The 22427-nt window shown below is 43.6% G+C and overlaps 22 non-coding genes across 22 annotated transcripts; all 22 read right to left on the bottom strand.

Moving 5' to 3' along the window:
- Positions 1–149: 149 nt before the first annotated feature.
- On the bottom strand, positions 150–269 carry LOC130394134 (5S ribosomal RNA). Its single transcript, XR_008897322.1, has one exon. It is a non-coding gene; the product is annotated as a 5S ribosomal RNA (ribosomal RNA).
- A 529-nt stretch (positions 270–798) lies between these two features.
- On the bottom strand, positions 799–917 carry LOC130396655 (5S ribosomal RNA). Its single transcript, XR_008899280.1, has one exon. It is a non-coding gene; the product is annotated as a 5S ribosomal RNA (ribosomal RNA).
- Positions 918–1446: 529 nt separating this feature from the next.
- LOC130396654 (5S ribosomal RNA) lies at positions 1447–1565 on the bottom strand. Its single transcript, XR_008899279.1, has one exon. It is a non-coding gene; the product is annotated as a 5S ribosomal RNA (ribosomal RNA).
- A 529-nt stretch (positions 1566–2094) lies between these two features.
- Positions 2095–2213, bottom strand: LOC130396653 (5S ribosomal RNA). The gene has a single exon (XR_008899278.1). It is a non-coding gene; the product is annotated as a 5S ribosomal RNA (ribosomal RNA).
- A 518-nt stretch (positions 2214–2731) lies between these two features.
- On the bottom strand, positions 2732–2851 carry LOC130394556 (5S ribosomal RNA). Its single transcript, XR_008897703.1, has one exon. It is a non-coding gene; the product is annotated as a 5S ribosomal RNA (ribosomal RNA).
- Positions 2852–3371: 520 nt separating this feature from the next.
- LOC130394234 (5S ribosomal RNA) lies at positions 3372–3490 on the bottom strand. Its single transcript, XR_008897413.1, has one exon. It is a non-coding gene; the product is annotated as a 5S ribosomal RNA (ribosomal RNA).
- Positions 3491–4009: 519 nt separating this feature from the next.
- On the bottom strand, positions 4010–4129 carry LOC130395909 (5S ribosomal RNA). The gene has a single exon (XR_008898905.1). It is a non-coding gene; the product is annotated as a 5S ribosomal RNA (ribosomal RNA).
- Positions 4130–4658: 529 nt separating this feature from the next.
- LOC130396652 (5S ribosomal RNA) lies at positions 4659–4777 on the bottom strand. Its single transcript, XR_008899277.1, has one exon. It is a non-coding gene; the product is annotated as a 5S ribosomal RNA (ribosomal RNA).
- A 519-nt stretch (positions 4778–5296) lies between these two features.
- On the bottom strand, positions 5297–5415 carry LOC130394846 (5S ribosomal RNA). Its single transcript, XR_008897965.1, has one exon. It is a non-coding gene; the product is annotated as a 5S ribosomal RNA (ribosomal RNA).
- A 530-nt stretch (positions 5416–5945) lies between these two features.
- LOC130400116 (5S ribosomal RNA) lies at positions 5946–6064 on the bottom strand. Its single transcript, XR_008902596.1, has one exon. It is a non-coding gene; the product is annotated as a 5S ribosomal RNA (ribosomal RNA).
- Positions 6065–6584: 520 nt separating this feature from the next.
- On the bottom strand, positions 6585–6703 carry LOC130394734 (5S ribosomal RNA). Its single transcript, XR_008897864.1, has one exon. It is a non-coding gene; the product is annotated as a 5S ribosomal RNA (ribosomal RNA).
- Positions 6704–7222: 519 nt separating this feature from the next.
- On the bottom strand, positions 7223–7341 carry LOC130395509 (5S ribosomal RNA). The gene has a single exon (XR_008898559.1). It is a non-coding gene; the product is annotated as a 5S ribosomal RNA (ribosomal RNA).
- A 519-nt stretch (positions 7342–7860) lies between these two features.
- Positions 7861–7979, bottom strand: LOC130399914 (5S ribosomal RNA). The gene has a single exon (XR_008902407.1). It is a non-coding gene; the product is annotated as a 5S ribosomal RNA (ribosomal RNA).
- Positions 7980–8506: 527 nt separating this feature from the next.
- Positions 8507–8625, bottom strand: LOC130396651 (5S ribosomal RNA). The gene has a single exon (XR_008899276.1). It is a non-coding gene; the product is annotated as a 5S ribosomal RNA (ribosomal RNA).
- A 3502-nt stretch (positions 8626–12127) lies between these two features.
- On the bottom strand, positions 12128–12246 carry LOC130395399 (5S ribosomal RNA). The gene has a single exon (XR_008898459.1). It is a non-coding gene; the product is annotated as a 5S ribosomal RNA (ribosomal RNA).
- Positions 12247–12775: 529 nt separating this feature from the next.
- Positions 12776–12894, bottom strand: LOC130395595 (5S ribosomal RNA). Its single transcript, XR_008898637.1, has one exon. It is a non-coding gene; the product is annotated as a 5S ribosomal RNA (ribosomal RNA).
- A 529-nt stretch (positions 12895–13423) lies between these two features.
- LOC130396650 (5S ribosomal RNA) lies at positions 13424–13542 on the bottom strand. The gene has a single exon (XR_008899275.1). It is a non-coding gene; the product is annotated as a 5S ribosomal RNA (ribosomal RNA).
- Positions 13543–19204: 5662 nt separating this feature from the next.
- Positions 19205–19323, bottom strand: LOC130400109 (5S ribosomal RNA). Its single transcript, XR_008902590.1, has one exon. It is a non-coding gene; the product is annotated as a 5S ribosomal RNA (ribosomal RNA).
- Positions 19324–19852: 529 nt separating this feature from the next.
- LOC130394247 (5S ribosomal RNA) lies at positions 19853–19971 on the bottom strand. Its single transcript, XR_008897425.1, has one exon. It is a non-coding gene; the product is annotated as a 5S ribosomal RNA (ribosomal RNA).
- A 529-nt stretch (positions 19972–20500) lies between these two features.
- Positions 20501–20619, bottom strand: LOC130399947 (5S ribosomal RNA). The gene has a single exon (XR_008902438.1). It is a non-coding gene; the product is annotated as a 5S ribosomal RNA (ribosomal RNA).
- Positions 20620–21148: 529 nt separating this feature from the next.
- On the bottom strand, positions 21149–21267 carry LOC130400465 (5S ribosomal RNA). Its single transcript, XR_008902949.1, has one exon. It is a non-coding gene; the product is annotated as a 5S ribosomal RNA (ribosomal RNA).
- A 539-nt stretch (positions 21268–21806) lies between these two features.
- Positions 21807–21925, bottom strand: LOC130400273 (5S ribosomal RNA). The gene has a single exon (XR_008902748.1). It is a non-coding gene; the product is annotated as a 5S ribosomal RNA (ribosomal RNA).
- Positions 21926–22427: the final 502 nt, after the last annotated feature.

Genomic DNA, 22427 nt, shown 5'->3' with positions numbered 1-22427 from the left:
GAGCTCGAGTTGAAAAAGAAAAAGCTTACAGCACCTGGTATTCCCAGGCGATCTCCCATCCAAGTACTAACCAGGCCCGACCCTGCTTAGCTTCCGAGATCAGACGAGATCGGGCGTGTTTTTTTTTCTCTTTTGGTGACACCCGTCACTACTTACAGCAACCTGGGCTTCTGAGGAGGTCTCCCATCCAAGTACTAACCAGGCCCGACCCTGCTTAGCTTCCGAGATCAGACGAGATCGGGCGTGTTCAGGGTGGTATGGCCGTAAGCAATTAGTGCAGGCGCAAAACCAGGTTTTATACAGTAGCACATAAGGAGTGAGAAAGCTGCTGAGGCTCGACGTTACACTTTTACAAAAACAATCATTAGTTAGATATAAATGGCAGTAATTGATTCAGTAGGACTCCTTATCCATGTAAACGATCATTGTGACATCTGAATTCATTAATTATCTGAAATACACTGCGTGTGCGTGTGATGTTAAATGTTTGAACCAAGGTTAACGGTTAAAGTGTCAGAGAATGGGTGGTGATTTTTTGACGTCCTCCCATGATCTGAAGTGAGCGTGCGTGTTTGTGTTGGTGAAAGTTTAAGAAATGTACAACTGTCGGTTCAGCTCTCTGGTGCTCCCTGCTGGCAGTATCACTATACTGTCCTCATGTTTCACAAAAATAGTTTTGAGAGACGTTGTCAGTTTTTGTATGTTGCTTAAATCCTCCAAAGCGGTTGGCAGTAAACATCAGGTCACGGTACGCCACGGTAGGCCACGGAGGCAATGAGCTCGAGTTGAAAAAGAAAAAGCTTACAGCACCTGGTATTCCCAGGCGGTCTCCCATCCAAGTACTAACCAGGCCCGACCCTGCTTAGCTTCCGAGATCAGACGAGATCGGGCGTGTTCAGGGTGGTATGGCCGTAAGCAATTAGTGCAGGCGCAAAACCAGGTTTTATACAGTAGCACATAAGGAGTGAGAAAGCTGCTGAGGCTCGACGTTACACTCTTACAAAAACAATCATTAGTTAGATATAAACGGCAGTAATTGATTCAGTAGGACTCCTTATCCATGTAAACGATCATTGTGACATCTGAATTCATTAATTATCTGAAATACACTGCGTGTGCGTGTGATGTTAAATGTTTGAACCAAGGTTAACGGTTAAAGTGTCAGAGAATGGGTGGTGATTTTTTGACGTCCTCCCATGATCTGAAGTGAGCGTGCGTGTTTGTGTTGGTGAAAGTTTAAGAAATGTACAACTGTCGGTTCAGCTCTCTGGTGCTCCCTGCTGGCAGTATCACTATACTGTCCTCATGTTTCACAAAAATAGTTTTGAGAGACGTTGTCAGTTTTTGTATGTTGCTTAAATCCTCCAAAGCGGTTGGCAGTAAACATCAGGTCACGGTACGCCACGGTAGGCCACGGAGTCAATGAGCTCGAGTTGAAAAAGAAAAAGCTTACAGCACCTGGTATTCCCAGGCGGTCTCCCATCCAAGTACTAACCAGGCCCGACCCTGCTTAGCTTCCGAGATCAGACGAGATCGGGCGTGTTCAGGGTGGTATGGCCGTAAGCAATTAGTGCAGGCGCAAAACCAGGTTTTATACAGTAGCACATAAGGAGTGAGAAAGCTGCTGAGGCTCGACGTTACACTTTTACAAAAACAATCATTAGTTAGATATAAACGGCAGTAATTGATTCAGTAGGACTCCTTATCCATGTAAACGATCATTGTGACATCTGAATTCATTAATTATCTGAAATACACTGCGTGTGCGTGTGATGTTAAATGTTTGAACCAAGGTTAACGGTTAAAGTGTCAGAGAATGGGTGGTGATTTTTTGACGTCCTCCCATGATCTGAAGTGAGCGTGCGTGTTTGTGTTGGTGAAAGTTTAAGAAATGTACAACTGTCGTTTCAGCTCTCTGGTGCTCCCTGCTGGCAGTATCACTATACTGTCCTCATGTTTCACAAAAATAGTTTTGAGAGACGTTGTCAGTTTTTGTATGTTGCTTAAATCCTCCAAAGCGGTTGGCAGTAAACATCAGGTCACGGTACGCCACGGTAGGCCACGGAGTCAATGAGCTCGAGTTGAAAAAGAAAAAGCTTACAGCACCTGGTATTCCCAGGCGGTCTCCCATCCAAGTACTAACCAGGCCCGACCCTGCTTAGCTTCCGAGATCAGACGAGATCGGGCGTGTTCAGGGTGGTATGGCCGTAAGCAATTAGTGCAGGCGCAAAACCAGGTTTTATACAGTAGCACATAAGGAGTGAGAAAGCTGCTGAGGCTCGACGTTACACTTTACAAAAACAATCATTAGTTAGATATAAACGGCAGTAATTGATTCAGTAGGACTCCTTATCCATGTAAACGATCATTGTGACATCTGAATTCATTAATTATCTGAAATACACTGCGTGTGCGTGTGATGTTAAATGTTTGAACCAAGGTTAACGGTTAAAGTGTCAGAGAATGGGTGGTGATTTTTTGACGTCCTCCCATGATCTGAAGTGAGCGTGCGTGTTTGTGTTGGTGAAAGTTTAAGAAATGTACAACTGTCGGTTCAGCTCTCTGGTGCTCCCTGCTGGCAGTATCACTATACTGTCCTCATGTTTCACAAAAATAGTTTTGAGAGACGTTGTCAGTTTTTGTATGTTGCTTAAATCCTCCAAAGCGGTAGGCAGTAAACATCAGGTCACGGTACGCCACGGAGTCAATGAGCTCGAGTTGAAAAAGAAAAAGCTTACTAGCACCTGGTATTCCCAGGCGGTCTCCCATCCAAGTACTAACCAGGCCCGACCCTGCTTAGCTTCCGAGATCAGACGAGATCGGGCGTGTTCAGGGTGGTATGGCCGTAAGCAATTAGTGCTAGGCGCAAAACCAGGTTTTATACAGTAGCACATAAGGAGTGAGAAAGCTGCTGAGGCTCGACGTTACACTCTTACAAAAACAATCATTAGTTAGATATAAACGGCAGTAATTGATTCAGTAGGACTCCTTATCCATGTAAACGATCATTGTGACATCTGAATTCATTAATTATCTGAAATACACTGCGTGTGCGTGTGATGTTAAATGTTTGAACCAAGGTTAACGGTTAAAGTGTCAGAGAATGGGTGGTGATTTTTTGACGTCCTCCCATGATCTGAAGTGAGCGTGCGTGTTTGTGTTGGTGAAAGTTTAAGAAATGTACAACTGTCGGTTCAGCTCTCTGGTGCTCCCTGCTGGCAGTATCACTATACTGTCCTCATGTTTCACAAAAATAGTTTTGAGAGACGTTGTCAGTTTTTGTATGTTGCTTAAATCCTCCAAAGCGGTTGGCAGTAAACATCAGGTCACGGTACGCCACGGAGTCAATGAGCTCGAGTTGAAAAAGAAAAAGATTACAGCACCTGGTATTCCCAGGCGGTCTCCCATCCAAGTACTAACCAGGCCAGACCCTGCTTAGCTTCCGAGATCAGACGAGATCGGGCGTGTTCAGGGTGGTATGGCCGTAAGCAATTAGTGCAGGCGCAAAACCAGGTTTTATACAGTAGCACATAAGGAGTGAGAAAGCTGCTGAGGCTCGACGTTACACTCTTACAAAAACAATCATTAGTTAGATATAAACGGCAGTAATTGATTCAGTAGGACTCCTTATCCATGTAAACGATCATTGTGACATCTGAATTCATTAATTATCTGAAATACACTGCGTGTGCGTGTGATGTTAAATGTTTGAACCAAGGTTAACGGTTAAAGTGTCAGAGAATGGGTGGTGATTTTTTGACGTCCTCCCATGATCTGAAGTGAGCGTGCGTGTTTGTGTTGGTGAAAGTTTAAGAAATGTACAACTGTCGGTTCAGCTCTCTGGTGCTCCCTGCTGGCAGTATCACTATACTGTCCTCATGTTTCACAAAAATAGTTTTGAGAGACGTTGTCAGTTTTTGTATGTTGCTTAAATCCTCCAAAGCCGTAGGCAGTAAACATCAGGTCACGGTACGCCACGGAGTCAATGAGCTCGAGTTGAAAAAGAAAAAGCTTACATGCACCTGGTATTCCCAGGCGATCTCCCATCCAAGTACTAACCAGGCCCGACCCTGCTTAGCTTCCCAGATCAGACGAGATCGGGCGTGTTCAGGGTGGTATGGCCGTAAGCAATTAGTGCAGGCGCAAAACCAGGTTTTATACAGTAGCACATAAGGAGTGAGAAAGCTGCTGAGGCTCGACGTTACACTCTTACAAAAACAATCATTAGTTAGATATAAACGGCAGTAATTGATTCAGTAGGACTCCTTATCCATGTAAACGATCATTGTGACATCTGAATTCATTAATTATCTGAAATACACTGCGTGTGCGTGTGATGTTAAATGTTTGAACCAAGGTTAACGGTTAAAGTGTCAGAGAATGGGTGGTGATTTTTTGACGTCCTCCCATGATCTGAAGTGAGCGTGCGTGTTTGTGTTGGTGAAAGTTTAAGAAATGTACAACTGTCGGTTCAGCTCTCTGGTGCTCCCTGCTGGCAGTATCACTATACTGTCCTCATGTTTCACAAAAATAGTTTTGAGAGACGTTGTCAGTTTTTGTATGTTGCTTAAATCCTCCAAAGCGGTTGGCAGTAAACATCAGGTCACGGTACGCCACGGTAGGCCACGGAGTCAATGAGCTCGAGTTGAAAAAGAAAAAGCTTACAGCACCTGGTATTCCCAGGCGGTCTCCCATCCAAGTACTAACCAGGCCCGACCCTGCTTAGCTTCCGAGATCAGACGAGATCGGGCGTGTTCAGGGTGGTATGGCCGTAAGCAATTAGTGCAGGCGCAAAACCAGGTTTTATACAGTAGCACATAAGGAGTGAGAAAGCTGCTGAGGCTCGACGTTACACTCTTACAAAAACAATCATTAGTTAGATATAAACGGCAGTAATTGATTCAGTAGGACTCCTTATCCATGTAAACGATCATTGTGACATCTGAATTCATTAATTATCTGAAATACACTGCGTGTGCGTGTGATGTTAAATGTTTGAACCAAGGTTAACGGTTAAAGTGTCAGAGAATGGGTGGTGATTTTTTGACGTCCTCCCATGATCTGAAGTGAGCGTGCGTGTTTGTGTTGGTGAAAGTTTAAGAAATGTACAACTGTCGGTTCAGCTCTCTGGTGCTCCCTGCTGGCAGTATCACTATACTGTCCTCATGTTTCACAAAAATAGTTTTGAGAGACGTTGTCAGTTTTTGTATGTTGCTTAAATCCTCCAAAGCGGTAGGCAGTAAACATCAGGTCACGGTACGCCACGGAGTCAATGAGCTCGAGTTGAAAAAGAAAAAGCTTACTGCACCTGGTATTCCCAGGCAATCTCCCATCCAAGTACTAACCAGGCCCGACCCTGCTTAGCTTCCGAGATCAGACGAGATCGGGCGTGTTCAGGGTGGTATGGCCGTAAGCAATTAGTGCATGGCGCAAAACCAGGTTTTATACAGTAGCACATAAGGAGTGAGAAAGCTGCTGAGGCTCGACGTTACACTCTTACAAAAACAATCATTAGTTAGATATAAACGGCAGTAATTGATTCAGTAGGACTCCTTATCCATGTAAACGATCATTGTGACATCTGAATTCATTAATTATCTGAAATACACTGCGTGTGCGTGTGATGTTAAATGTTTGAACCAAGGTTAACGGTTAAAGTGTCAGAGAATGGGTGGTGATTTTTTGACGTCCTCCCATGATCTGAAGTGAGCGTGCGTGTTTGTGTTGGTGAAAGTTTAAGAAATGTACAACTGTCGGTTCAGCTCTCTGGTGCTCCCTGCTGGCAGTATCACTATACTGTCCTCATGTTTCACAAAAATAGTTTTGAGAGACGTTGTCAGTTTTTGTATGTTGCTTAAATCCTCCAAAGCGGTAGGCAGTAAACATCAGGTCACGGTACGCCACGGTAGGCCACGGAGTCAATGAGCTCGAGTTGAAAAAGAAAAAGCTTACAGCACCTGGTATTCCCAGGCGATCTCCCATCCAAGTACTAACCAGGCCCGACCCTGCTTAGCTTCCGAGATCAGACGAGATCGGGCGTGTTCAGGGTGGTATGGCCGTAAGCAATTAGTGCATGGCGCAAAACCAGGTTTTATACAGTAGCACATAAGGAGTGAGAAAGCTGCTGAGGCTCGACGTTACACTCTTACAAAAACAATCATTAGTTAGATATAAACGGCAGTAATTGATTCAGTAGGACTCCTTATCCATGTAAACGATCATTGTGACATCTGAATTCATTAATTATCTGAAATACACTGCGTGTGCATGTGATGTTAAATGTTTGAACCAAGGTTAACGGTTAAAGTGTCAGAGAATGGGTGGTGATTTTTTGACGTCCTCCCATGATCTGAAGTGAGCGTGCGTGTTTGTGTTGGTGAAAGTTTAAGAAATGTACAACTGTCGGTTCAGCTCTCTGGTGCTCCCTGCTGGCAGTATCACTATACTGTCCTCATGTTTCACAAAAATAGTTTTGAGAGACGTTGTCAGTTTTTGTATGTTGCTTAAATCCTCCAAAGCGGTTGGCAGTAAACATCAGGTCACGGTACGCCACGGAGTCAATGAGCTCGAGTTGAAAAAGAAAAAGATTACAGCACCTGGTATTCCCAGGCGGTCTCCCATCCAAGTACTAACCAGGCCAGACCCTGCTTAGCTACCGAGATCAGACGAGATCGGGCGTGTTCAGGGTGGTATGGCCGTAAGCAATTAGTGCAGGCGCAAAACCAGGTTTTATACAGTAGCACATAAGGAGTGAGAAAGCTGCTGAGGCTCGACGTTACACTCTTACAAAAACAATCATTAGTTAGATATAAACGGCAGTAATTGATTCAGTAGGACTCCTTATCCATGTAAACGATCATTGTGACATCTGAATTCATTAATTATCTGAAATACACTGCGTGTGCGTGTGATGTTAAATGTTTGAACCAAGGTTAACGGTTAAAGTGTCAGAGAATGGGTGGTGATTTTTTGACGTCCTCCCATGATCTGAAGTGAGCGTGCGTGTTTGTGTTGGTGAAAGTTTAAGAAATGTACAACTGTCGGTTCAGCTCTCTGGTGCTCCCTGCTGGCAGTATCACTATACTGTCCTCATGTTTCACAAAAATAGTTTTGAGAGACGTTGTCAGTTTTTGTATGTTGCTTAAATCCTCCAAAGCCGTAGGCAGTAAACATCAGGTCACGGTACGCCACGGAGTCAATGAGCTCGAGTTGAAAAAGAAAAAGCTTACTGCACCTGGTATTCCCAGGCGATCTCCCATCCAAGTACTAACCAGGCCCGACCCTGCTTAGCTTCCCAGATCAGACGAGATCGGGCGTGTTCAGGGTGGTATGGCCGTAAGCAATTAGTGCAGGCGCAAAACCAGGTTTTATACAGTAGCACATAAGGAGTGAGAAAGCTGCTGAGGCTCGACGTTACACTCTTACAAAAACAATCATTAGTTAGATATAAACGGCAGTAATTGATTCAGTAGGACTCCTTATCCATGTAAACGATCATTGTGACATCTGAATTCATTAATTATCTGAAATACACTGCGTGTGCATGTGATGTTAAATGTTTGAACCAAGGTTAACGGTTAAAGTGTCAGAGAATGGGTGGTGATTTTTTGACGTCCTCCCATGATCTGAAGTGAGCGTGCGTGTTTGTGTTGGTGAAAGTTTAAGAAATGTACAACTGTCGGTTCAGCTCTCTGGTGCTCCCTGCTGGCAGTATCACTATACTGTCCTCATGTTTCACAAAAATAGTTTTGAGAGACGTTGTCAGTTTTTGTATGTTGCTTAAATCCTCCAAAGCGGTTGGCAGTAAACATCAGGTCACGGTACGCCACGGAGTCAATGAGCTCGAGTTGAAAAAGAAAAAGATTACAGCACCTGGTATTCCCAGGCGGTCTCCCATCCAAGTACTAACCAGGCCCGACCCTGCTTAGCTTCCGAGATCAGACGAGATCGGGCGTGTTCAGGGTGGTATGGCCGTAAGCAACTAGTGCAGGCGCAAAACCAGGTTTTATACAGTAGCACATAAGGAGTGAGAAAGCTGCTGAGGCTCGACGTTACACTCTTACAAAAACAATCATTAGTTAGATATAAACGGCAGTAATTGATTCAGTAAGACTCCTTATCCATGTAAACGATCATTGTGACATCTGAATTCATTAATTATCTGAAATACACTGCGTGTGCGTGTGATGTTAAATGTTTGAACCATGGTTCACGGTTAAAGTGTCAGAGAATGGGTGGTGATTTTTTGACGTCCTCCCATGATCTGAAGTGAGCGTGCGTGTTTGTGTTAGTGAAAGTTTAAGAAATGTACAACTGTCGGTTCAGCTCTCTGGTGCTCCCTGCTGGCAGTATCACTATACTGTCCTCATGTTTCACAAAAATAGTTTAGAGATGTTGTCAGTTTTTGTATGTTGCTTAAATCCTCCAAAGCGGTTGGCAGTAAACATCAGGTCACGGTACGCCACGGTAGGCCACGGAGGCAATGAGCTCGAGTTGAAAAAGAAAAAGCTTACAGCACCTGGTATTCCCAGGCGGTCTCCCATCCAAGTACTAACCAGGCCCGACCCTGCTTAGCTTCCGAGATCAGACGAGATCGGGCGTGTTCAGGGTGGTATGGCCGTAAGCAATTATTGCAGGCGCAAAACCAGGTTTTATACAGTAGCACATAAGGAGTGAGAAAGCTGCTGAGGCTCGACATTACACTTTTACAAAAACAATCATTAGTTAGATATAAACGGCAGTAATTGATTCAGTAGGACTCCTTATCCATGTAAACGATCATTGTGACATCTGAATTCATTAATTATCTGAAATACACTGCGTGTGCGTGTGATGTTAAATGTTTGAACCAAGGTTAACGGTTAAAGTGTCAGAGAATGGGTGGTGATTTTTTGACGTCCTCCCATGATCTGAGGGGTATTCCACAAAGCCGGTTTTATCACATAACCGGGTAAGTTAACCCAGGGTTTGCGGTTACCCTAGGTTTTCCGTTCCAAAAGGATCACGGTATGTTAGTTGCTATAGCAACATATGCTCTGAATCAAACCTGTGGGGTGTTCCACAAAGCCGGTTTTATCACATAACCGGGTAAGTTAACCCAGGGTTTGCTGTAACCCTAGGTTTTCCGTTCCAAAAGGATCACGGTATGTTAGTTGCTATAGAAACATATGCTCTGAATCAAACCTGGTCGGACCAGGTTTTGCGCAGGTTAAGTTTGAAACATAACCCGGCTGTGGGTATTTCAACTGGCGTTCACCGCAGATTTCATGTGTTCACATTAGCTTGCCCTTTTTTTGAGAGAACTGCTGATATCGGAACGCAAACTATACGTGCAATCCACCGGGAGCGCTTGATAAGACCACGGCTCAACATCTTGGCATATCGGATGACTTTTTGCTGGAGTGGAGAGATCTAGATTCTCGCGCAAATCTTTAATATATTTAAATAGCCTTACATAGCCAACACTACCAATCGAGGACCTGGCCTCAGTTCACTCCAGACTATTTGCGTAGCCCTCCGTTTTTTGCAAATGGTAGTTTTATCTAGGCTATAATGTTGGAGATGCTGAGCACATCACAGTCGTTTCAGATGACCCATCCAAGATTTGTATCGGCCTCCTATCATACAAAGAGCAATATTGTCTGAGTACTATGCCGAGAGGCATTTACAACATAAAGTACAAAATAGTCCTAACGGACTTGCATCCACTGGAGAATGTTCGATCGTAGCCGGCGGCTTCATTACAAGCACTGATCCATCTTGATCTGTGAAGTTGATGAATTGTCACTTTTTTTGTTTAAATTTATACCAATACGATGGTGGGAAAAGCTTACCAGTTTGTATGTTTTTTATACTTCATTTTTATACTTGATCCTCTGACCGCTTGGAAGCAATCAGAGTAGGCTACATATTGTTTTAGAAGAAAGGGGTTATGTGGTAGGATCTTTAAGAATGCTTAACTGTCTGGGATATTTATATATTCATGGCTCAAATATTAAGGATCATGCTTTTGACATGTAACTAACGCATTTACGTGGTCAGCGATCCGCTGCCAGGCTTTGGCTCTCCGGGTTCCAGAGGTTTTAGCGTTCCCTTTTCTTGTGATAATGTCCTTCTCCTCGTCATAGCTCTCCAGGAGAACCTGGAGTTCCATTTCATTGAAATAAGCGGCCCGTTTCGCCATATCGATCAGGGTTTCCATGATCCATACATCACGTCTTTTTAAGTTTGGCGTGGACGCGCACAACCCTGTGTTAACCAACCCCGGGTTGATTGAACTAATGCATAACCGCTGCTGTGGAACCGAAAACTCTGGGTTGGTCGGCACAGGGTCAATCAACCTAGAGTTCAGCGTTAACTCAGTGTTTGTTAAACCTCCGTTCGTGGAACACCCCTCTGGTCGGACCAGGTTTTGCGCAGGTTAAGTTTGAAACATAACCCGGTTTTGGGTATTTCAACCGGCGTTCACCGCAGATTTCATGTGTTGGTATGCCCTTTTGATGAGAGAACTGCTGATATCGGAGCGCAAATTATACGTGCAATCCACCGGGAGCGATTGATAAGACCACGGCTTGACATCTTGGCATATCGGTGCTGGAGTGCTGGAGTGGAGAGATATAGATTCTCGTGCAAATCTTTAATATATTTAAATAGCTTTACATAGCCAACACTACCAATCGAGGACCTGGCCTCAGTTCACTCCAGACTATTTGCGTAGCCCTCCGTTTTTTTCAAATGGTAGTTTTATCTAGGCTATAATGTTGGAGATGCTGAGCACATCTCAGTCGTTTCAAATGACCCATCCAAGATTTGTATCAGCCTCCTATCATACAAAGAGCAATATTGTCTGAGTACAATGCCGAGAGGCATTTACAACATAAAGTATAAAATAGTCCTAACGGACTTGCATCCACTGGAGAATGTTCGATCGTACCCGGCGGCTCCATTACAAGCACTAATCCATCTTGATCTGTGAAGTTGATGAATTGTCACTTTTAGGTTTTCTACCCAGTTACCAAAAAAAGAAACATTTGGAATAGTATGCGCTGTGGCAAGCACACGGTTTGCATGTGTTACTTCGAAGGCAAAAAAAATCTAAAATACAAGAAAACACAAAAACCTACATTCAACCACTTTCTGAGGTGGTAGGTACCTCCAGGTACCCCCTCCATGCCAGGGCGCCCTGAATTTATGTTTATTAACAGCTCCTCCACCGGGGTCAAGACAATTTGAGGGCCAGATCCAGTCTGCCGACTGTCGGCCTTTTCACGATTGGCTTAAAAAAATGGCTTATTAAAATTTATGCCAATACGATGGTGGGAAAAGCTTACCCGTTTGTGTGTTTTTTATACTGCATTTTTATACTTGATCCTCTGACCGCTTGGAAGCAATCGGAGTACATATTTTTTAGAAGAAAGGGGTTATGTGGTAGGATCTTTAAGAATGCTTAACTGGGATATTTATATATTCATGGCTCAAATATTAAGTATCATGCTTTTGACCTGTAACTAACGCATTTACGCAGTCAGCGATCCGCTGCCAGGCTTTGGTTCTCCGGGTTGCAGAGGCTTTAGCGTTCCCTTTTCTTGTGATAATGTCCTTCTCCTCGTCATAGCTCTCCAGGAGAACCTGGAGTTCCATTTCATTGAAATAAGCGGCCCGTTTCGCCATATCGATCAGGGTTTCCATGATCCATACATCAAGTCTTTTTAGGTTTGGCGTGGACGCGCACAACCCTGTGTTAACCAACCCCAAGTTGATTGAACTAATGCATAACCGCTGCTGTGGAACCGAAAACTCTGGGTTGGTCGGCACAGGGTCAATCAACCTAGAGTTCAGCGTTAACTCAGTGTTTGTTAAACCTCCTTTCGTGGAACACCCCTCTGAAGTGAGCGTGCGTGTTTGTGTTGGTGAAAGTTTAAGAAATGTACAACTGTCGGTTCAGCTCTCTGGTGCTCCCTGCTGGCAGTATCACTATACTGTCCTCATGTTTCACAAAAATAGTTTTGAGTGACGTTGTCAGTTTTTGTATGTTGCTTAAATCCTCCAAAGCGGTTGGCAGTAAACATCAGGTCACGGTACGCCACGGTAGGCCACGGAGTCAATGAGCTCGAGTTGAAAAAGAAAAAGCTTACAGCACCTGGTATTCCCAGGCAGTGTCCCATCCAAGTACTAACCAGGCCCGACCCTGCTTAGCTTCCGTGTTCAGACGAGATCGGACGTGTTCAGGGTGGTATGGCCGTAAGCAATTAGTGCAGGCGCAAAACCAGGTTTTATACAGTAGCACATAAGGAGTGAGAAAGCTGCTGAGGCTTGACGTTACACTTTTACAAAAACAATCATTAGTTAGATATAAACGGTAGTAATTGATTCAGTAGGACTCCTTATCCATGTAAACGATCATTGTGACATCTGAATTCATTAATTATCTGAAATACACTGCGTGAGCGTGTGATGTTAAATGTTTGAACCAAGGTTAACGGTTAAAGTGTCAGAGAATGGGTGGTGATTTTTTGACGTCCTCCCATGATCTGAAGTGAGCGTGCGTGTTTGTGTTGGTGAAAGTTTAAGAAATGTACAACTGTCGGTTCAGCTCTCTGGTGCTCCCTGCTGGCAGTATCACTATACTGTCCTCATGTTTCACAAAAACAGTTTTGAGAGACGTTGTCAGTTTTTGTATGTTGCTTAAATCCTCCAAAGCGGTTGGCTGTAAACATCAGGTCACGGTACGCCACGGTAGGCCACGGAGTCAATGAGCTCGAGTTGAAAAAGAAAAAGCTTACAGCACCTGGTATTCCCAGGCAGTGTCCCATTCAAGTACTAACCAGGCCCGACCCTGCTTAGCTTCCGTGTTCAGACGAGATCGGACGTGTTCAGGGTGGTATGGCCGTAAGCAATTAGTGCAGGCGCAAAACCAGGTTTTATACAGTAGCACATAAGGAGTGAGAAAGCTGCTGAGGCTCGACGTTACACTCTTACAAAAACAATCATTAGTTAGATATAAACGGCAGTAATTGATTCAGTAGGACTCCTTATCCATGTAAACGATCATTGTGACATCTGAATTCATTAATTATCTGAAATACACTGCGTGTGCGTGTGATGTTAAATGTTTGAACCAAGGTTAACGGTTAAAGTGTCAGAGAATGGGTGGTGATTTTTTGACGTCCTCCCATGATCTGAAGTGAGCGTGCGTGTTTGTGTTGGTGAAAGTTTAAGAAATGTACAGCTGTCGGTTCAGCTCTCTGGTGCTCCCTGCTGGCAGTATCACTATACTGTCCTCATGTTTCACAAAAACAGTTTTGAGAGACGTTGTCAGTTTTTGTATGTTGCTTAAATCCTCCAAAGCGGTTGGCAGTAAACATCAGGTCACGGTACGCCACGGTAGGCCACGGAGTCAATGAGCTCGAGTTGAAAAAGAAAAAGCTTACAGCACCTGGTATTCCCAGGCGGTCTCCCATCCAAGTACTAACCAGGCCCGACCCTGCTTAGCTTCCGAGATCAGACGAGATCGGGCGTGTTCAGGGTGGTATGGCCGTAAGCAATTAGTGCAGGCGCAAAACCAGGTTTTATACAGTAGCACATAAGGCAAGGCAAGGCAAGGCAACTTTATTTATATAGCACTTTTCATACACAAGGCAGACTCAAAGTGCTTCACATATAAACATTGTCATACAATAAAATAAAATAATAATAGATAAGTAAAAGAAAAACATATGCAAAGAAATGGGTAAATTAAAAAGGCATTTTAGTATTAAAATAAAAAATAGAGGCAAAGTTAAAAAGCTTTTTAGAAATTGCAATGTATTTAAGATTTTAGCAGAAGGCTATAGCAAACATAAAAGTCTTCAGTCTTGTTTTAAAGGTGCTCAGAGTTGGGGCAAGTCTTAAATCCTCTGGGAGTTTATTCCAGCTATTTGTTGCATAGTAACTAAATCCTGCTTTCCCATGTTTTGTGTTTACTCTGGGGATAATTAAGAGATTGGTCTCAGAGGATCTTAGTGGTCTAGAAGGCTGATGTAGTGGAAGCATATCAGTTAAATATTTTGGGCCTAAACCATGTAGGGATTTATAGGTTAGCAACATGATTTTAAAATCAATTCTCTGACCTACAGGAAGCCAATGTAACGATTTCAGAATTGGTGTAATATGATCAAATTTTTTGGTCTTTGTTAGAACTCTAGCAGCAGCATTCTGAACAAGCTGAAGCTTCCTCAGAGTTTGTTTTGGGAGACCTGTGAGGAGACCATTGCAGTAATCAAGCTTACTAGTGATAAAGGCATGTACAAGTTTTTGTAAGTCTTCGGTGGACATGAGCCCTCTAAGTCTTGCTACATTTTTAAGGTGATAATATGCCGATTTTGTAACTGATTTGATGTGACTGTCAAAATGTAAATCTGAATCCATGATAACCCCTAGATTTCTGGCTTTGATTGAGGTGTTCAGGGACAGAGAGTGAAGGTGTTGGGTTACTTTAAGCCTTTCCGTTTTAGAACCAAATACAATTATCTCTGTTTTGTCCTCATTTAGTTGAAGGAAATTTCGGCACATCCATTCCTTCACTTGCTCAATGCACTGGCACAGCAGATCTATGGGCCGATAGTCATTTGGTGATAGCGATACATAGATTTGCGTGTCATCAGCATAGCAATGATGGTCAATATTGTTATTTTGCATGATTTGCCCTAGTGGGAGCATGTAGATGTTGAATAAAGAGGGTCCTAAGATCGAACCTTGTGGTACTCCACATGTCACGTTGGTTGATTCTGATACAAAGTCGCCAATGGAAACAAAGTAGTTCCTATTTTGTAGGTAGGACCTGAACCAATTTAAGACAGTGCCTGAAAGCCCCACCCAGTTTTCTAACCTTTCCAGAAGTAATGTATGGTCTACAGTGTCGAATGCAGCACTGAGGTCAAGTAGCATTATTATTGAGATTTTGCCAGAGTCTGTGTTAAGACGGATGTCGTTTACAACTTTAATAAGGGCGGTCTCAGTGCTGTGCAGGGGTCGAAATCCTGATTGGAAGGTGTCATAGCAACCAGTTGATGCCAGGAAGTGATTTAGTTGCTGGAGGACAACTTTCTCAATGATTTTACTTATGAAGGGTAGATTTGATATTGGTCTGTAGTTGTTAATAATAGAGGCATCTAGGCTCCGCTTTTTTAAAAGGGGTTTAATAACTGCAGTTTTCAAAGCTTTTGGGAACTTGCCTGACTGGAGAGAGTTGTTAACTATCTGCAATATGTCTACTGCTAGGCAGTCGAAAACATTCTTAAAGAGGTTGGTAGGTATATTATCAAGGCAACAGGTGGATGGCTTTAGTTGTGTCACAGTTTCCACAAGATTTTGAGTGTCTATAACATCAAAGCATGCCATCCTTGCCACGTAATTTTTGCCTGAACAGGGTGGTAGTCCAACATTTTTGTTTGACGTGGAGATATTGATGGCGCGTCTGATACCTTCAATTTTATCAATATAAAAAGCTGCAAACTCATTGCATTTCTGCGTGGAATGGAGATCAGGTGGAATTTCTGTTGGGGGGTTGGTCAGTCTGTCAACAGTTGCAAATAGGGTTTTTGCATTATTAGTGTTGGTTTTAATGATATTGGAGAAAAATGTTTCTCTAGCATTTTTTAAGTCTAAATTGTAGGCACGGAGGCTCTCTTTATAGATATCATGGTGAATATGAAGTTTTGTTTTACGCCAGATGCGTTCAACCTTCCTGCATTCTTTTTTCTGTGCTGTTACAGAAGCAGCTTTTCTCCAGGGTGCCTTTTGCTTTCCAGAAATCGTTTTAACCTTATAAGGTGCAATGATATCTATGACTTTCAAAATTTTCAAATTAAAGTTTTCTACAAGATCATCAGCAGAACATGGGTTTAGAGGTGGTAGCAAGGAGATGGCCTTTTTAAAAAGTACATTAGAATCTTCATTGATATACCGTTTTTTGACAGTGTTTGATTTTGTCTGTATGTCGGGAATAAAAGATATGTTAAAGAAAACACAAAAGTGGTCAGACAAGGAAGGATCAGTCACAGAGAGATCAGAAACATTGAGGCCCTTTGTGATAACCAGGTCTAGAGTGTGCCCCTTACAATGAGTAGCCTCTTTCACATGTTGAGACAGTTCAAATGTGTCCAAAATGGTAAAAAGTTTTTTGGCACACTTGTCATTCAAATCATCAGTATGAAAATTGAAGTCACCAGTTATAACTAGACAGTCAAATTCTGTGGAGATGCTAGACAATAATTCTGTGAAGTCATCGAAAAAATTTGCAGAATATGTGGGTGGCCTGTAAATAATTAATAGGAGAACTCTGGGGGAGCATTTCAATACAGCACTAAGGTATTCGAACGATGGAAAATCACCAAATAACATCTGTTTCCCCTGAAATACATTTTTAAATATAGCAGCAACCCCTCCACCTCTTTTTCCAGATCTACATGCATCAAAAAAGTTATAGTCGGGAGGAGCTGTCTCTATCAGAACGGTTGCACTGTTATTTTGTTCCAGCCATGTTTCAGTTAAAAACATAAAATCCAGTTTAGAAGTGTTAATAAGATCATTAACTAAAAATGATTTGTTATTAAGAGACCTCACATTAAGTAGAGCCATCCTGATGGTGCTGTTGATAGGCTTTAAGGTTGTTTTTGGTTTGGAGGCAATAGATATGAGATTTGTGAGGTTAGCAGTGTGTCTAAGTTTCAATTTGTTTACTCTCTTAGTGGTTACAGCATGAATGCGAAAGTTGCCCTGCTTTGACGTAGGCAACCTTGGGTTCAGCAGATTATGAGAAACTTCCTTTATACTGTGTCTACGGCTGAACCCTTTTTTGTCTCAGTAATACTCAGGACTACTATCAGTACGGTGGTGGGGGTGGGGCGCCATCCTCCTGGGTGTTAGCGTCCTGCGGCCATGACGTGGCGATGCTATCATTGACACAGATGCAAGTTTGATGCCAGCATATTCCAGTTTCTTAAATTCGGCTGGAAAATCGCAAAGGGAGACATCGGAGACTCTATCCCAGCTGGAGTTGTTGTTGTGGCTATGGGAGAGATGAGGCTGGAGGTCATCGTCGATGGGGGAATGCAGAGGAGGGGGGTGGCCGTTCCTCGCCAAGCCAGCATCAGCGATGGGGGAGGGCACAGTGTTGATGGCGTCGGGCGGGCTGTTGTCTCTCTTCAAGGTCTGTGGGCTGTCTGCTATCTGTGTGTCAGATAGTGGCAGAGTAGTTGTGTGGGGGAGGCTGTAGTCTCGCTTCTTCTCAACCAGTGCTCTGATTGTGGCCTGTGCGTCAGACCATGGCAAGATTGTGGCCTGTGCGTAAAGCGAGAAGAGAAGATTGTCCCTCAACAGTTTTGAGCCTAACCTGTTTGGGTGTAGGCCATCTGCTTTGAAAAGATATTTGCGCCCCCAGAATAAGTTGAAATTGTCAATAAAGTCCCTTCCTCTTTCATTGCAGACTCTGGAAAGCCATGTATTCAGTGCAAGTAGACGACTGAATCTGTTTATTCCCCTGTCAACTGTTGGTATGGGTCCACTGATGGAAGACTTGATGTGAATTTTGTCCAGTGTATCCAATAGATCAATGTAATCCCTCTTCAGAAGTTCTGACTGTTCTCTTTGAACATCATTAAATCCTGCATGCACAATAATCTGTGAGATTTTGGGGTTCTCCAATATGACTTTGTCTAGTTTATGGTTGATATGACTAACCATTCCATATGGGAAGATGCATGTTTTGATCTTCTTACCGGTTATATCCTTGATAGTTGAGTCTCCTATAATCAGAATGTCTGGTTCATCTGCTTTCTCTGAGATGGGCCCTTGTTGGACGGTGGCAGACACATGCGCAGCCCGCCTCCGTGGCGACTGGTTGTTCCATGTCTGTCCGTACCGTCTGTGCGGACACATTTCAGGGGTCAGGGTTGCACAGGTGGCCGAGGCATGCGCAGCCCGCCTCCGTGGCGACTGGTTGTTCCGTCTCTGTCCGCACTGTCCGTCCGGACGCATCTCGGGGCTCAGGGGTGCATCGGTGGCAGGCGCGTTCGCGTTCGTGGACTCTTGAAGTGGCAGGAACCGGTTCTTCAGTGGCAGGGTTGATTTGAGTGACGGGCTAATCCGGCTGATACATGTAACTTTAGCTTTGGGTAGCTTAGCATTTGGTGTTGAATGAACTTGTTGATTCACTTTGGTATGTTGCTTTGGCTTAGCGCCGACTCTGAGCCAGTGAGACGCAGCTGGAACTGTCTCTCTCTTGTCCAGCTTCGGGAAGGATACAGTGTAGCTTTGATCATCTTGCTGTATCTGAGTGAGCTCAGCAAACTCACCCATCGGCACTGTATCCTGTGATAGTCCTTTGCATTTTTCTACTGCTGCTAGTCTAGTTTCAATTAAAGCCAATGACTGTTTCAGTTCGGCGCAGTCTGTGCATTTCCCAGTCTCCGTGCCTGAGATATCCGAATACAGAGGCATGTTGGTGATAGGAAAGTCCAAGGCTTTTTCTGCGGTCTGATCCGGGAGTAAAAAGTGCCAAAATGTATTGTTGAATCGAGCGATTGAGGACGACGGAAACAAACTATATACTGTTAGGTAAATAAAATAAGATAAAGTAGATAAAGTAGATCTGAACGATGAATTAAGTAGTTTTTTCCAATGCCTAGCGGAGCTTCGGGAAACATGACCTCTCTCTCTGCTATCTATCACTCTGTACATAAGGAGTGAGAAAGCTGCTGAGGCTCGACATTACACTTTTACAAAAACAATCATTAGTTAGATATAAACGGCAGTAATTGATTCAGTAGGACTCCTTATCCATGTAAACGATCATTGTGACATCTGAATTCATTAATTATCTGAAATACACTGCGTGTGCGTGTGATGTTAAATGTTTGAACCAAGGTTAACGGTTAAAGTGTCAGAGAATGGGTGGTGATTTTTTGACGTCCTCCCATGATCTGAAGTGAGCGTGCGTGTTTGTGTTGGTGAAAGTTTAAGAAATGTACAACTGTCGGTTCAGCTCTCTGGTGCTCCCTGCTGGCAGTATCACTATATTGTCCTCATGTTTCACAAAAATAGTTTTGAGAGACGTTGTCAGTTTTTGTATGTTGCTTAAATCCTCCAAAGCGGTTGGCAGTAAACATGAGGTCACGGTACGCCACGGTAGGCCACGGAGTCAATGAGCTCGAGTTGAAAAAGAAAAAGCTTACAGCACCTGGTATTCCCAGGCGGTCTCCCTTCCAAGTACTAACCAGGCCCGACCCTGCTTAGCTTCCGAGATCAGACGAGATCGGGCGTGTTCAGGGTGGTATGGCCGTAAGCATTTAGTGTTGGCGCAAAACCAGGTTTTATACAGTAGCACATAAGGAGTGAGAAAGCTGCTGAGGCTTGACGTTACACTTTTACAAAAACAATCATTAGTTAGATATAAACGGCAGTAATTGATTCAGTAGGACTCCTTATCCATGTAAACGATCATTGTGACATCTGAATTCATTAATTATCTGAAATACACTGCGTGTGCGTGTGATGTTAAATGTTTGAACCAAGGTTAACGGTTAAAGTGTCAGAGAATGGGTGGTGATTTTTTGACGTCCTCCCATGATCTGAAGTGAGCGTGCGTGTTTGTGTTGGTGAAAGTTTAAGAAATGTACAACTGTCGGTTCAGCTCTCTGGTGCTCCCTGCTGGCAGTATCACTATACTGTCCTCATGTTTCACAAAAATAGTTTTGAGAGACGTTGTCAGTTTTTGTATGTTGCTTAAATCCTCCAAAGCGGTTGGCAGTAAACATCAGGTCACGGTACGCCACGGTAGGCCACGGAGTCAATGAGCTCGAGTTGAAAAAGAAAAAGCTTACAGCACCTGGTATTCCCAGGCGGTCTCCCATCGAAGTACTAACCAGGCCCGACCCTGCTTAGCTTCCGAGATCAGACAAAATCGGGCGTGTTCAGGGTGGTATGGCCGTAAGCAATTAGTGCAGGCGCAAAACCAGGTTTTATACAGTAGCACATAAGGAGTGAGCAAGCTGCTGAGGCTTGACGTTACACTTTTACAAAAACAATCATTAGTTAGATATAAACGGCAGTAATTGATTCAGTAGGACTCCTTATCCATGTAAACGATCATTGTGACATCTGAATTCATTAATTATCCGAAATACACTGCGTGTGCGTGTGATGTTAAATGTTTGAACCAAGGTTAACGGTTAAAGTGTCAGAGAATGGGTGGTGATTTTTTGACGTCCTCCCATGATCTGAAGTGAGCGTGCGTGTTTGTGTTGGTGAAAGTTTAAGAAATGTACAACTGTCGGTTCAGCTCTCTGGTGCTCCCTGCTGGCAGTATCACTATACTGTCCTCATGTTTCACAAAAATAGTTTTGAGAGACGTTGTCAGTTTTTGTATGTTGCTTAAATCCTCCAAAGCGGTTGGCAGTAAACATCAGGTCACGGTACGCCACGGTAGGCCACGGAGGCAACGAGCTCGAGTTGAAAAAGAAAAAGCTTACAGCACCTGGTATTCCCAGGCGGTCTCCCATCCAAGTACAAACCAGGCCCGACCCTGCTTAGCTTCCGAGATCAGACGAGATCGGGCGTGTTCAGGGTGGTATGGCCGTAAGCATTTAGTGTTGGCGCAAAACCAGGTTTTATACAGTAGCACATAAGGAGTGAGAAAGCTGCTGAGGCTTGACGTTACACTTTTACAAAAACAATCATTAGTTAGATATAAACGGCAGTAATTGATTCAGTAGGACTCCTTATCCATGTAAACGATCATTGTGACATCTGAATTCATTAATTATCTGAAATACACTGCGTGTGCGTGTGATGTTAAATGTTTGAACCAAGGTTAACGGTTAAAGTGTCAGAGAATGGGTGGTGATTTGTTGACGTCCTCCCATGATCTGAAGTGAGCGTGCGTGTTTGTGTTGGTGAAAGTTTAAGAAATGTACAACTGTCGTTTCAGCTCTCTGGTGCTCCCTGCTGGCAGTATCACTATACTGTCCTCATGTTTCACAAAAATAGTTTTGAGAGACGTTTTCAGTTTTTGTATGTTGCTTAAATCCTCCAAAGCGGTTGGCAGTAAACATCAGGTCACGGTACGCCACGGTAGGCCACGGAGTCAATGAGCTCGAGTTGAAAAAGAAAAAGCTTACAGCACCTGGTATTCCCAGGCGGTCTCCCATCCAAGTACTAACCAGGCCCGACCCTGCTTAGCTTCCGAGATCAGACGAGATCGTGCGTGTTCAGGGTGGTATGGCCGTAAGCAATTAGTACAGGCGCAAAACCAGGTTTTATACAGTAGCAGATAAGGAGTGAGAAAGCTGCTGAGGCTTGACGTTACACTTTTACAAAAACAATCATTAGTTAGATATAAACGGCAGTAATTGATTCAGTAGGACTCCTTATCCATGTAAACGATCATTGTGACATCTGAATTCATTAATTATCTGAAATACACTGCGTGTGCGTGTGATGTTAAATGTTTGAACCAAGGTTAACGGTTAAAGTGTCAGAGAATGGGTGGTGATTTTTTGACGTCCTCCCATGATCTGAAGTGAGCGTGCGTGTTTGTGTTGGTGAAAGTTTAAGAAATGTACAACTGTCGGTTCAGCTCTCTGGTGCTCCCTGCTGGCAGTATCACTATACTGTCCTCATGTTTCACAAAAATAGTTTTGAGAGACGTTGTCAGTTTTTGTATGTTGCTTAAATCCTCCAAAGCGGTTGGCAGTAAACATCAGGTCACGGTACGCCACGGTACGCCACGGTAGGCCACGGAGTCAATGAGCTCGAGTTGAAAAAGAAAAAGCTTACAGCACCTGGTATTCCCAGGCGGTCTCCCATCCAAGTACTAACCAGGCCCGACCCTGCTTAGCTTCCGAGATCAGACGAGATCGGGCGTGTTCAGGGTGGTATGGCCGTAACCAATTAGTGCAGGCGCAAAACCAGGTTTTATACAGTAGCACATAAGGAGTGAGAAAGCTGCTGAGGCTCGACGTTACACTCTTACAAAAACAATCATTAGTTAGATATAAACGGCAGTAATTGATTCAGTAGGACTCCTTATCCATGTAAACGATCATTGTGACATCTGAATTCATTAATTATCTGAAATACACTGCGTGTGCGTGTGATGTTAAATGTTTGAACCAAGGTTAACGGTTAAAGTGTCAGAGAATGGGTGGTGATTTTTTGACGTCCTCCCATGATCTGAATTGAGCGTGCGTGTTTGTGTTGGTGAAAGTTTAAGAAATGTACAGCTGTCGGTTCAGCTCTCTGGTGCTCCCTGCTGGCAGTATCACTATACTGTCCTCATGTTTCACAAAAACAGTTTTGAGAGACGTTGTCAGTTTTTGTATGTTGCTTAAATCCTCCAAAGCGGTTGGCAGTAAACATCAGGTCACGGTACGCCACGGAGTCAATGAGCT

This window comes from Gadus chalcogrammus, chromosome 12 (genome assembly GCF_026213295.1).
Source record: "Gadus chalcogrammus isolate NIFS_2021 chromosome 12, NIFS_Gcha_1.0, whole genome shotgun sequence".
In the NCBI taxonomy this organism is placed as follows: Eukaryota; Metazoa; Chordata; class Actinopteri; order Gadiformes; family Gadidae; genus Gadus; species Gadus chalcogrammus.
This window is presented reverse-complemented; position numbering and strand designations above follow the sequence as displayed.